The sequence below is a fragment of the Oryzias latipes genome, chromosome 8, assembly GCF_002234675.1.
Source record: "Oryzias latipes chromosome 8, ASM223467v1".
NCBI lineage: Eukaryota > Metazoa > Chordata > Actinopteri > Beloniformes > Adrianichthyidae > Oryzias > Oryzias latipes.
Window position 1 is genome coordinate 19,468,719 of NC_019866.2, and position 11,817 is coordinate 19,480,535.

Here is an 11,817-nt window from a genome sequence, read left to right on the forward strand (position 1 = left end):
TCTTCATATTATAATGTTACTTTGGATTTTTCGTCAACTGTCAGTCATTCTGCCGTCTTTTTGCTGTTGTGTGTCATGCACATTTCGAAGAGACATCCACATCTGTTTGCTGAACAAAGTATATTTAGTAATGTTGACATTTTTTCAAAACACTACCGAGGTTGACACACTATCCCACAGATGCCGGAAACAGTCAAATTATTTTAAAATTGAAATCCAAATGTATCTCCGTGGTTCTATTTTATATTGCGGAGAGATATTTGTAGGCTCTGCGTGATAATAAAATGTACTAAAAATATAGGAAGTGATAGCAACAGAGTTTCTATTGGCTGAAATGGAGCGAGACCCGCAGATTATTGGGCTGCAGCAGTTAAACAAACCTCACTTTTAGCAGGGTCATCTGGGAAATGAAGTTCTTTTCAAATACGCCTTCTTGTAATATTTAAACCAGGGTTTCAACTTGATTAGATTTCTTTTTATCAACGTAAATATATTTTGTAGCATTTGCTTTTATAAAGCAGCATAGGGACTTAAATGCATTAAATATTTTTAGGTATAATTTTAACCTAATAAATCTGTCCATGTGCGTAGATTTGGATACAATTTTACCAATTGGCCACATTTCATAAACCATAAACTCTGTTAAAAAATAAAATCAAGAAAAACAAGTTTAAATTGATAAAAATTAGAGTATTTATTTATTTACATGTATAAACCTTTCCAAACATGTGGATAAAGTAATTTCTTGTAGTATCAGCACTTTTCACTGCTTAAAAACATTGAGGAAATATCTCAAAATCTTAAAGGAATAGAAAAATTAATTTCTGATTTCAATATCTAATGTGTCGCTGATCATTTATGCCAAAAACAACATATATAATGAAATGATATATTGTTTGGATGGTATTAGAAAAACACATTGTTTAATAGATTAGAGAGTTTTTTTCTTCTTCAAAAGATTATACTTTTTATTATTAAATGTGAGTCAGATTACACATTTTTTGTTACTTTAAAGTAATAGCTGAAAGGGATATTTTTCATCTTCACATTTAAAATTCTTTTGAGAGGCACCCAGCTGCAGACATGATTCTTTTGGGCTTTTTGCTGCTTACGTCAAATCCATGCGACATTGATCACTCTGCAAACTACAAAATGTCGCATCGCGGTTGGCCTGTCGGCAGATTTAGGGTGAGAAAGCATTAGTTTTTTTTTTTTAACTTCTAAATCACTTCCTTTGGTGTTAATACAGGAATAGATGTTCATGTATTCACCGACCGGTTTTGTCATTGTGTGCCTTAGTGGATGCAGCTCATAAGAGCGAGCAGCCGTTATCGACAAATCACGATGTTTGCCGATGTTTGACTCGGAACAGCGAACCTGGCGGACCAGACAGCGACCAAAACAAACACTTTATTTAAAAACGTTTTTCAAAAACCCAGAGATTTTTCGCATTGGTCCAGCTACAGTTTAAGTGAACCTTAGCTACTTTCTCTTTGCATTGTTTTTACTAAAAGATGTGTTTATTTTAAGTATATGGTGAAATATGAGCATCATAGGTGATGGTGTGAAAAATGTAGAAATTTTGCAATGTTTAAAAGAGGGCAGACAAATAAAAGAATTGTATTTTTCACTTCTGCTCCTTCTTTTGTCCTTTCTGATTGTAAAAAAATCATGTAAACATATTTGGCATTCGACAAATTTTCATGAAAAGAACAAAAATGAATGAATGAATGAATGAATGAATGAATGAATGAATGAATGAATGAATGAATGAATGAATGAACGAATGAATTGTGCACACAGGGTGAAGCTATTGTTATTATTGCTTTTATTATTTACTTTTTGCCCTTAAAGGGTTCAATTTAGTTTCCGGCGCTTATCTGTTACCTTATAATAATTCAAATAATCCACAACTCCAGATCAGATCAAATCTGATCAAATGTGTTGAAACATTTTGTTTGCTGACTTATGTGCCAAATGATCACACATTTATGTGTAAACACTGTAACAAGTGTGATGTAAAACTAGCTAGAACAATTTGTCCAAAAGAAGAAAACATTAATAAAAAGGTTTTAGAGAAAGATGTTGATTGTAGCTTACAGTCACCTTTTGGGCTTTCATCTTGTGACCTACATAAGGCCAAACCGTTAAAGCTGAAATTATCTTACATTTCATACAAGCAAGAAATCTAAAGAAAACATCTTTAATTAGTGTTTATCTTATTAAGTCAATAGTTTTCTGGACTCAGATATCAGTTTCATCGTTGAATTCTTATGTTTCCATAAGTTCAGCATCTCAAGTCTCCAAGATCTTTACGTGAAGTCGACTGAAATAGATTTTTCACCATTGTTTCTCTTTGTCAGCAGTTTGTTGTGGTGGCACATTCTATCCACTTCCAAACAGCCAATAAAAACTGTTTTTTACTTTTACAGTTTCATATGTATTTCAAAGCTTTCACTACAACTCCCGCTCACTCCAAGACATTTCACAGAACATAACAGCCACATTCCACACAAGGAAAACCACTGACAGCATAAAGGGGCTTTAAAATAGAAAATATGATTGTATTTAGCTTCTTTTGAGTGTTATTAGAATTAAAACCATAGTTTTTTAAATTGTTGGTGGTAATGCAGCAGCAACTAAAGTTTTATAAATAATTAATTAGATTTAATTTAGATTTGAAAATCTTTAAACTGACAAAGACGTGAAATTAAGTCATGCTAGAACTGCTGATATTAACAAACTACTGAGCTGTTTGTTAATACCATACAAGGTTGTTTTACTTGCATTGCTGTCTATCATAGTTTAGACACAAAAGGTGTGAGGTTTAGTTTCTTTAAAAAGATCTTCTTTCTCTTGGGTTAGCTGGCTCCTGGAATGGCAGATACTTCTGTAGCGCTTTCTACCTTTCTTTGAGACCCAAAGGCCCTTCTGATTGGAGGTTTAGTTCTCGCCTTGCCTGCCCATGTGTCAAAATGTCCTTGGGCCCCACATTGCTTCTCGAGGTTATAGGTTGGCGCCAGAGCCGCCATCCGTGTGTGAATATGTGTTCATAGGTGATTGGGACTGTGACTGTATAGCACTTTGTACCTTGAGGCAAGGTTGAGAAGCGCTATAAAGGTATACGCTATTTACCATCAATGAAGGGTTTCATTTCATTCTGATTTCCTATTTTTAGCTGAATCCCCATATTAACTGCAGAGAAGAACGGCTGGCCTTTGAATGTCACAGTGGGTTAGTATTTGTGGCACAACTGTATTAAAATGCAGCTTTCTAAATGCTTGCACCAGTGAAATTTGATATTTCTTTTTTATCCCCACTTGCTGTTATACTGAGCAGATGTTATATGATCTGATTGTTAACCTATTCTGACTTTGCACACCAAGGTCACATTGAATACCACAGAAATCCTGTCAATGAAAAGATTTTGATCAAGACTTTTGTTTCTTTCATATTTTTCTTCTGGTTAAGACTACTTTTAAAACTTGCACAGGTTTTATCGGCAGCTGCAGCAACTCCAGCTATGATGAAAAGGGCAGAGTCCAGAGCCCTGGATGAAGGTCTGTAATGCAAGACACCGTTTACGGTTACGCCCAGATTTGAAAAGATCGGAACCACTATTGAGACAGATGGATATGTGAGTCTGACATGCAAGCAGCAAAGCAAAAGTTTATATGCCCACTCCAAGGAGAATTGTGTTTTTTGTGTGTTTAATGTTTTTTTTGCATTTTTCTGATGGAGAAAATATATGAAGAAAATTAAGATTAAAACTGCATTTCTGAGTATTTCTGTATTTAAATCATTGTAAGTCAGGAGCAGACTAAAAAAATATATACTGTTTGAAAACGCCTGAAATGTGATGTGGAAGCTACAATCGGTAGGCCGCATGCTCCCTGCAAACAAATAGCTCCATGTATGTCTGTTTTCCATCTGACTTAAAACTGTATGGCTGGATAGCTCTAATATTGTTAGCTATTTTTGTTGCACGATAATGTTAGCTTGAGGTTGTGCTAGTGAGAGAGCGTCCTAACAGATGGATGATGGGAAGTGGGGAAGGCTTACTCCATGCCTACAGTCCCACCCACAACTCAGAGGCGAATTTCTAAAACTACTGCTGCTCTGCAGAAAAAATCTTAAAATCTTAGTTGTTTTGAGGTGACAAATACTTATTCTTCACCCTAATTCACCACTAAATTCTTTAAAATCAGACAATGGGATTTTCTGTACTTTTTGTTCTCATTTTGTCTCTCATAGTGGAGGTATACCTATGATGAAAATTACAGGCCTCTCCCATCTTTTTAATTGGGAGAACTTGCACAGTTGGTGGCTGACTAAATACTTTTTTTGCCCCATGGTAGATCAAAAGATGATCGAAGTGGGACTTTTAGAATGAACACTAGAGTTTCACTGAAAGTTATCGCTTCATAAACCTCTGTTAGGCCATGATCCTTGGTGATTTTGGAGGAATTGTTGCAAGTGTGTGTGGTCCCTGCATTGGACAGTGGGTTAGGTACACATGAATTTCAGGAGCTGCTCTGCAAAAACCCTACATTCTACTGAGTAGATTTGTCTCATTACATTGTTTTTGAATGTAACCTGTTAGGAGATTTTACTGAGATACTATATTTTATCAATCTCTCTAGATTTTAGTTAAAAAAATAGTTTTTTAATTTTTTATAATATTTTATAGCTCCTTTTACATTTTTTTAGACGGCTGCAAAAGTATCAAACCCATATTTTTGTTGTATTTCAGAAAGGATGTGAAGAAAGGAGAGAACACCATCACCAGAACACCAGGAATGACACTGACCCAACTATTCATGTTTTAGTCACGTCTTCGGAGGTCAGAGGGACTCTGGTTCATGTAGCCCTCCATTCCTGTGTTTCTGTGATGATCAAACTGTTTCTTTCTTCCTGGGCACAGAGACCTAAAATTTTTCTGTTGGCTCGTTGTGCATCTTGCCGGGACACTCGACCTCAACCCTGAAACCGACTATCTCACTGCTCTCAGTGGGGAGAAATTCAAGCTGGAACATCCATCTAGTAATAAGCTCCCCTCCAGAGACGTAGACCTGGGACAGAACACCCACCAACACTGTCCTGCAGACAGCAGCTCAGTCAAGGTAGAGCAGAAAAAAGCTGGAGTTCTGGTTTGTGGGGAAGTGTCCGATCAAACTTTTGAGTAATGAAGTGAACAGCTTTTAAATCAGAGTGTTGCTGCAGGTGGATGTATACCCGGACAGTATCCGTCTGCAGCTGCTGGAGCCCAGTGGAGCAGGGATATGCAGATCCTCATTAAGGTGATTAGAAAATGGAGATGCCATCTGTAGCTAGCTGACAGCTTCTGTTGACATACCTGTGTGCACAAAAAGACAGAAGGTCACCAAAGCTGTTCACGGTTCCTTTATGTCATGCTTTCTTGCTTTAACAAGACTGTTGCTAAGATATTATTTTATGCAAACTAGTTAGCTATTTGGAAAACGAATTCCAAACTGTGTAAATCTTTATCATCTTCACAAGCTGTGTACGGTTCCTCCGTGTTGTTGTCTGTCGTTTTATGAGCGCATGCAGGGCCTGGAGTTAATGATCCTTCCTCTCAATGTTTGTGCTTCACCCCAAGTGTAATGTAGTGTGCAAATTGTGGTTGTTAAGGGGCAGATGGCCCAAATTTCCATTTGTTTATAATTGTCTTCATTTGTCTGGGGAGCCATTGGTTTGGGTGATGGATTAGCTGTGCAGAAATGCAGACATTTTTGCCAGTCGGGAGCCTGGATGGGGAAGCACTTGGAGATTTCTTTCATTTCCTCCGCTGTTATGAGGGCAATAAAGTAGAAATACTTGTTGGTCGCAGCCAGAGCTGCACCTGTTTAAATGTGTTGTGTCACTCAGAAGCGTTTAATTGGTTTGGACGTGTCAGAAGGATCAGAAGGATGCTGGCACTGTCAAGATTCATGTCATGTTCATTGGCGGTTTATCCACTTTTTTAAAACAGATTATAGTTTCTGATTCGTACTCCAACACGGTTAGACTAACAGAGAATTATGTTTCGTGCTTTTTCCTCTGAGGAGAACAGCATTTTGATGATGTGTGGGTTTATTGCTGCATCTTTTTCTCATTTACTTAGCCTGTTCTTGTCATATTTCTTATCATGTGTAGCTTAGGAATGGGCAGTTTTGGTTTTGCAGAACATTCTGCTTAATATTCTAGGGTTCAACCTTTTTAGCTATGTAGACCAGACATGTGACACGTGTTCAAGAACGTACCAAACGTGGGTTCTTGAATGGGCATCCAGCCCTTGGTAATCACACTGAGCAAGCAGGGAGGGGCTTCTTCTTCTTCTTCTCTTTCTTTATTTACTCTTCCCATGTCTGCTACCTACAGTTGCAAGATGAGAAATATGAAAGCGGTACAAACCTCGTGAATCTTGCTCCGGCCTTTTTCTTTCACAGCTCGATTACGATATAGAGCTGGGAAAGATATAATCCAGTTGGTCACAAACCAATATTTTTTATTTCTCCTCCATAATTAATATTTAAACGGTTGGCACATCCATGTATTGAAAGGGATGCTACCCATGTGTCACTACCCAAATGTTGTCAGTCCCTGTTTGGTCAAAATTTAACTTATTTTAACTCTTAACGTCTGTTCAATGGCAGCGCGTTTAGTACATCGAGCCTGAGGACGGTCGTAAAAACTTGCGCAGTTTTGAACTCGGAAGCCCGAAACAAATACAAATACTTCATTTTTTTCTGAGGTTTTTGGGAAATTTGAAAAAACTTCTCAGTTCCTATTTTTCAGAGCAAGCAACAGTGACTGGTGATGATCCCTCCCACAGCGTAAAGGACTTAGAAGACTGACAGAAAAACAACAGGCTGATGGGTGGAGCGATTTTTCTGCAGCAGTGCTTCCCTGCTTCAGATGTTTATGTTTATGTTTAACGTACTTATGCACTTTATAACCTTAATCCTCCTCTTGCTAAAAAGGCTACCCAGCAACAAAGTGCCTTCATTTAGAGTCTTCTTTAGATCTGCTGTAACACTGACCTCTACAGGAGAACTTTCCTCCCTACTGCTGCTATCACCTCCAATGCAGAATGAGTTGCAGTAGCTTTTATTTATTTATTATTTTTAAATTTATTGAAGTATTTTTTGAAATTGAGTTAATAATCACTTAGAAAGAAGCCCACTTAAAAAAAATCTTATAGAATTATAACAGTTTAGTGTTTTGGTTCTGAATTTTTGTTTCTGGTGCAGTTACTAGATTCAGGCTTGACCTCTCAAAGACTCTGGAATAACTGAGGCTGCTCACTCTGAGGTCAAGGGAAAGTGCACCACTGACCACATCAGCGCCACCAGACCCTGACTGAAGTGGGGAGGGATCCAACCGGGAGCACCGGGAGCACGCCGCCTTGGAGCTGCAGCACTTGGGAGGACGAGCCGTCATCGTCAAAAGCTTTGCCAGCATCCATGGTCAGTACGAACACAGGCAACTAAGAACATGTCTCTTGAAATATTTCAGCTATTGCTTGAAAAAAAAAGGAGAAAAGTGGGAAACTAAACTCTCTTTGTGTTAAACTACAAATTACAAGTGCATTTATGGCTGATGGCAGTAATTAGAGACAGCCATGTAAAATTTTCAGAAATGTTACATTGAGATTTCCATTTTTTTGGTTGAAACAAAGCAGGGAGCCAGTTTAGTTTCTGATGAACTAAGTTTAATGCACTTAAAACTCAAATTTCAGTTTAGTTTATTAAAGGAAAACAAAGTAAAACACCCCTAAGAAGAAATCAATCATGGAAGACAGTTTTTGTTCATTAGAATTTTATATTCCATTAAAAACTTGAATCCTATCCTGATTTTGTTTCTTGCTAACAGTTGTGAAAGGTCAACAGTTAAGCTGTTGCATCATATCGACCTCTTCACGACAGTCATGACCATAAAATCAAAGCAGAACTTAATGTCAAGTTTTTTGGCAGAAGTGTTTATATTTACCAACATAAATATATTGCCTTTTGACTTGATTAACAGCCAATAATGTTTCTGCGTTTCTTAAGTTTTTTTTTTTTTCCTAAAAATTAATCTAGATATTTAACATACCGGTAGTTGTTTTTCTTTTGAAAATTAAATAATTTTTTCTAGTTTTTATATTTGAAATAAATAAGAAAGAAAAAATGGTTTAAATGGAATTATTATTATTTAAAACACAAAATAAATCTAAAGATCTGTTTTACTTCTTTATCACATAAAGTTATTTAACAGAGTCATAAACCTATTGTTTTGAATAGAAAAATACATTTTTGTCCTTTGAAATGCCTTTTTGGTTCAGACACTTAAAAAAACAAGTGGACAGATTTGTCAGAAAGAAGTGGGGCATGGCTCTATTGTGCTGATTATCTTTTCATGTTGATCCAGATCTGGATCCAGGATTCTTCTGGTTTTAGCTCCAGTGCCTGCAGTCTGCATTGAAATGACCCCAAACATTTTTAGTGTGAATGTAGAGTGTATTTGTGTGAAAACACTTCAGTTGTTCTTCAGTGGTTTTGTCAAGCCCATGTCTGCTCTCACATTCACTATAGAAAATTATTACATCTCTTTTAAGGTCACCTGAAAAGGTTTTTCTTTACTTCTTGTCTTTTATTTTGTTTTTTTCAATCATTTTATTTCAAATTTTCAGAAAGTCAGATTTTTCTTTGAAAGTTGAACTGAGACTCCAACAATCCTGTATCATGTCATATTCCAAAGATGTCATGTTTGGAATAAGACATGGAATGTGCTGACTTTATTTGGAATATTCTAGCATTCTAACACCTTATTTGCAACATCTAAAGGCAATGGAAAAGGCACAGGAGGATTCACTGTATTTTAGACAGTTTTTATTGGCTGAGAGTTTGTTGAAAATGATCATCTCTCTTTTGTTTTTATTTTTGAACTTTATTCCAAACTCTTTCAGGGGATCTGGACATGGAAAAGCAGCTAAAAACCTTCATAGAAAAAAAAACTAAAACTTTTTTTTCTTCAAATATTTTAGTAAACACATCAGATTTGTTTATAATCAGAATATTTGGTCATTTTCTGGTGTGGATAAAAATGAGTGCTCCACATGATGAAACTATCAGCTGCTGATGTTTTATACAGCTTGTTAATAATCTTGGTTTGGTACAACACTCAAACGCTTCATATTTAATAATGTCTAATCTACAATCGAATGTATTTTAAACATAATCACTGGTATCAGCTGTTTTTATGAAATAAGATATCAATTATTTACAGAGACAAATTGGAAGCAGCAGAGTCTGCTGCCTCTGGCTTTCACTGACCCAAGAGACTAAGAAAAAATTCCCCCTGAAGACAAGATCCAAACCTTCGGCCTGACATCACTTGCTCCTGGCGAGGTGAGTAAACTTGTACAGTAATGAAGCATTAACGCCGTAGATTTGTGACCCTTTTTTTTGTCTTCCAGCTGCTGGAGTGATCAGGGACAACGATGGACGACAGGAGTCTGTCTCCCTGAACCACGCCTTCAGCGAGACCCAGATCGAGTGGTTTAAGGCCGGCTCGCCCTCTAACAGGATGAAGGAGCTTTACTGATGATGAGGAAGGCAGCAGGGCTGGTATATGAGCTCAGAAGTTGATAAATATAGAACTACAGCTGAGAGAGGCTGTAGCCGAGCACACACACACATTTTTACTGTTGCGGCACAGATAAAGGCGAGCACACACAGACTTTTGAGCACTTCAATGCAAAGACAGGGTTACTGTGTAAACCTTTACTGTCCACATGCAGAACTGCACAAACATCTGTCAACGTCATTTTCTGGTCCAAATATAGTGTTTTCCTGCTGCTGTGACACACATATGTCACTGCTGTCCATCTAACCCCTTGACACCTGAATTTATTTCCAGCTATGAAAAAAAACATTCACTCATGCTTTTGATTTTAAGTAGATCTTAAATTAAGGTCATTTTGGCACAGACGTGTTTTGATGCATATCTACATCAATAGATGTGAAGGGGTTAAACTACTGTGGTAGAATTTTCTCATTAAACCAATTTAGACTCTGATTTGATTATTCACAGGCAGAAATTAGTTTTAAAAAGCTGCTGAATTGAAGTTTAAAATCCACAAAAAATCTTTTAGTGTCCTTTGTTTGGTTTTATAAAATACAATTTAACCTTCGTTAATCTTCTCTTATGAATCATACTCATCTGTCAAGTCTTTGTCTGTGATTCGTTGTGAGTGCATACTCAGGACAACAAAACAATCCAGAAACAATGCAGTGTTTTTCCTAGATGATTGCTTCCAGCAGATCTCAAAGAAGTGTGGACGCATAGTTGGTGTTTCACGTGCAGCAAACAGCAGGCAGAGTGCTGAGTCTGAAGAGGATTTCTGATGTGAGAATTAAGAAGGGAGAGATTCAGGTTCACCCCAGAGGACTTTCTTGGAATTTCACCAATGTTATATTGTACATTTTAATTTGATTGTTTTTTAGACTATTTTCCTGAATGATTCAAAAAGCAAAAAGAAAGATGCAGGCTTATTTTATCCCTGTGAAAGTGACAGAAACTGCTGATTTGATAGTTTATTGGCAGCTGGATTAAATATAGAGGCATCATCAGGGACATGTACATGATCATATGCTGATTCTCCAAACTTCATTGTTACTGCTGTCACGTAAAGATTAATTAAAAAAATGTAAAATATTCCTTTTTAAAGTTTTATTTTTGTGTAATTTACTCTCAAGCAAGTCACATGGTCTCTCCAGCTGTAACATAGACACGTCCTTGTTTTTTTGTTCTGCAGGAACGGCTCCGTTCTGTTTGATCAGTGTGAGCGCTCCTGTTTTCTTTCAGGACTCGACATATCTATCTCTGGTCACTCCCTGCAGGCGTTCACATGATCACAGTCGTGTGAATCACTACTGCGTGATTTATGTGCAGTAGCCGCAAGATGTTGAGATAAAAAAAAAAAAAACAGCACTGTATCAAGGATATTCAATTAAAAAAAATCCTTTGCACTGCAAGAAAAATGCAGATGTGTTTCATTCTTCAATATTCTGTTGTGCTTTTGGGCCACTTTGTTTATCCTCAACAAACGAAATGCAATCTTGTGGAAATGATTATCACTGAAGATTGCAGCTTTAATTCCAGCCTTGCTCGCCCTAATGTTGAAGTGTCTTTGGGCAAGACACTGAACCCCACCTTGCCACTGATGGAATGTTGGCAACAGTGTTCAGCAGCGGAGCCACAACCAGTGTGTGAATGTGTGTGTGTGAATGGGACTGTGCCTGTAAAGCTCTTTGGACCTTCAAGGAAGGTAGAAAAGCGTGTTACAAGTATATGGTAATTACCATTTACTGATGTGTTTTTATGAGACTAATATGTTTGATTAAATTCATGTTTGTAATGGCTGCTTTTATGGATAAATGTTTGTGAGTTTTTGGATTTATTTGCACTTTCTTTAGTTATAATAATAAAAAAAAAAGATATCAATTTCACATTGTTCTCATTCTGCTACTATAAAAGAAACGAGCAGCTCATCTAATATAAGGCAGAGGACCTGATTTAAATGATGGGGTTCAAATCTGTATTTTTATACCACATATCTATAGCTAAATTATACTTTATATGGATGTTTTACTTCAAGTTTTTCTTAAATGTAAGTCTAAAGTAAAAAGTCACATTTTTATTTAGCTTCTCAGGGATCCAAATAGTTTTTAAATGTAAATGGGACATCTTCCTTTTTTCCCCTTTCTCTACAATGTGAAGCAATTTGTCAATACTGTGAGCAAAGATGATACTTGGTACTTCTCTGTTACA

At 36.8% G+C, this 11,817-nt stretch overlaps 1 long non-coding RNA gene across 3 annotated transcripts; it reads left to right on the forward strand.

The window, feature by feature from the left end:
- The first annotated feature begins 1,127 nt into the window (after positions 1–1,127).
- LOC105354623 lies at positions 1,128–11,408 on the forward strand. 3 transcript variants are annotated; one of them, XR_909197.3, is made up of 8 exons: positions 1,128–1,188; positions 3,494–3,637; positions 4,754–4,843; positions 4,925–5,123; positions 5,224–5,300; positions 7,254–7,469; positions 9,271–9,392; positions 9,461–11,408. It is a non-coding gene; the product is annotated as an uncharacterized LOC105354623 (long non-coding RNA). The 3 variants fall into 3 exon arrangements; XR_002290726.2 differs by having other exon boundaries at positions 5,224–7,469; XR_002290727.2 differs by having other exon boundaries at positions 3,494–3,560; positions 5,224–7,469.
- The last annotated feature ends 409 nt before the right edge of the window (positions 11,409–11,817 follow it).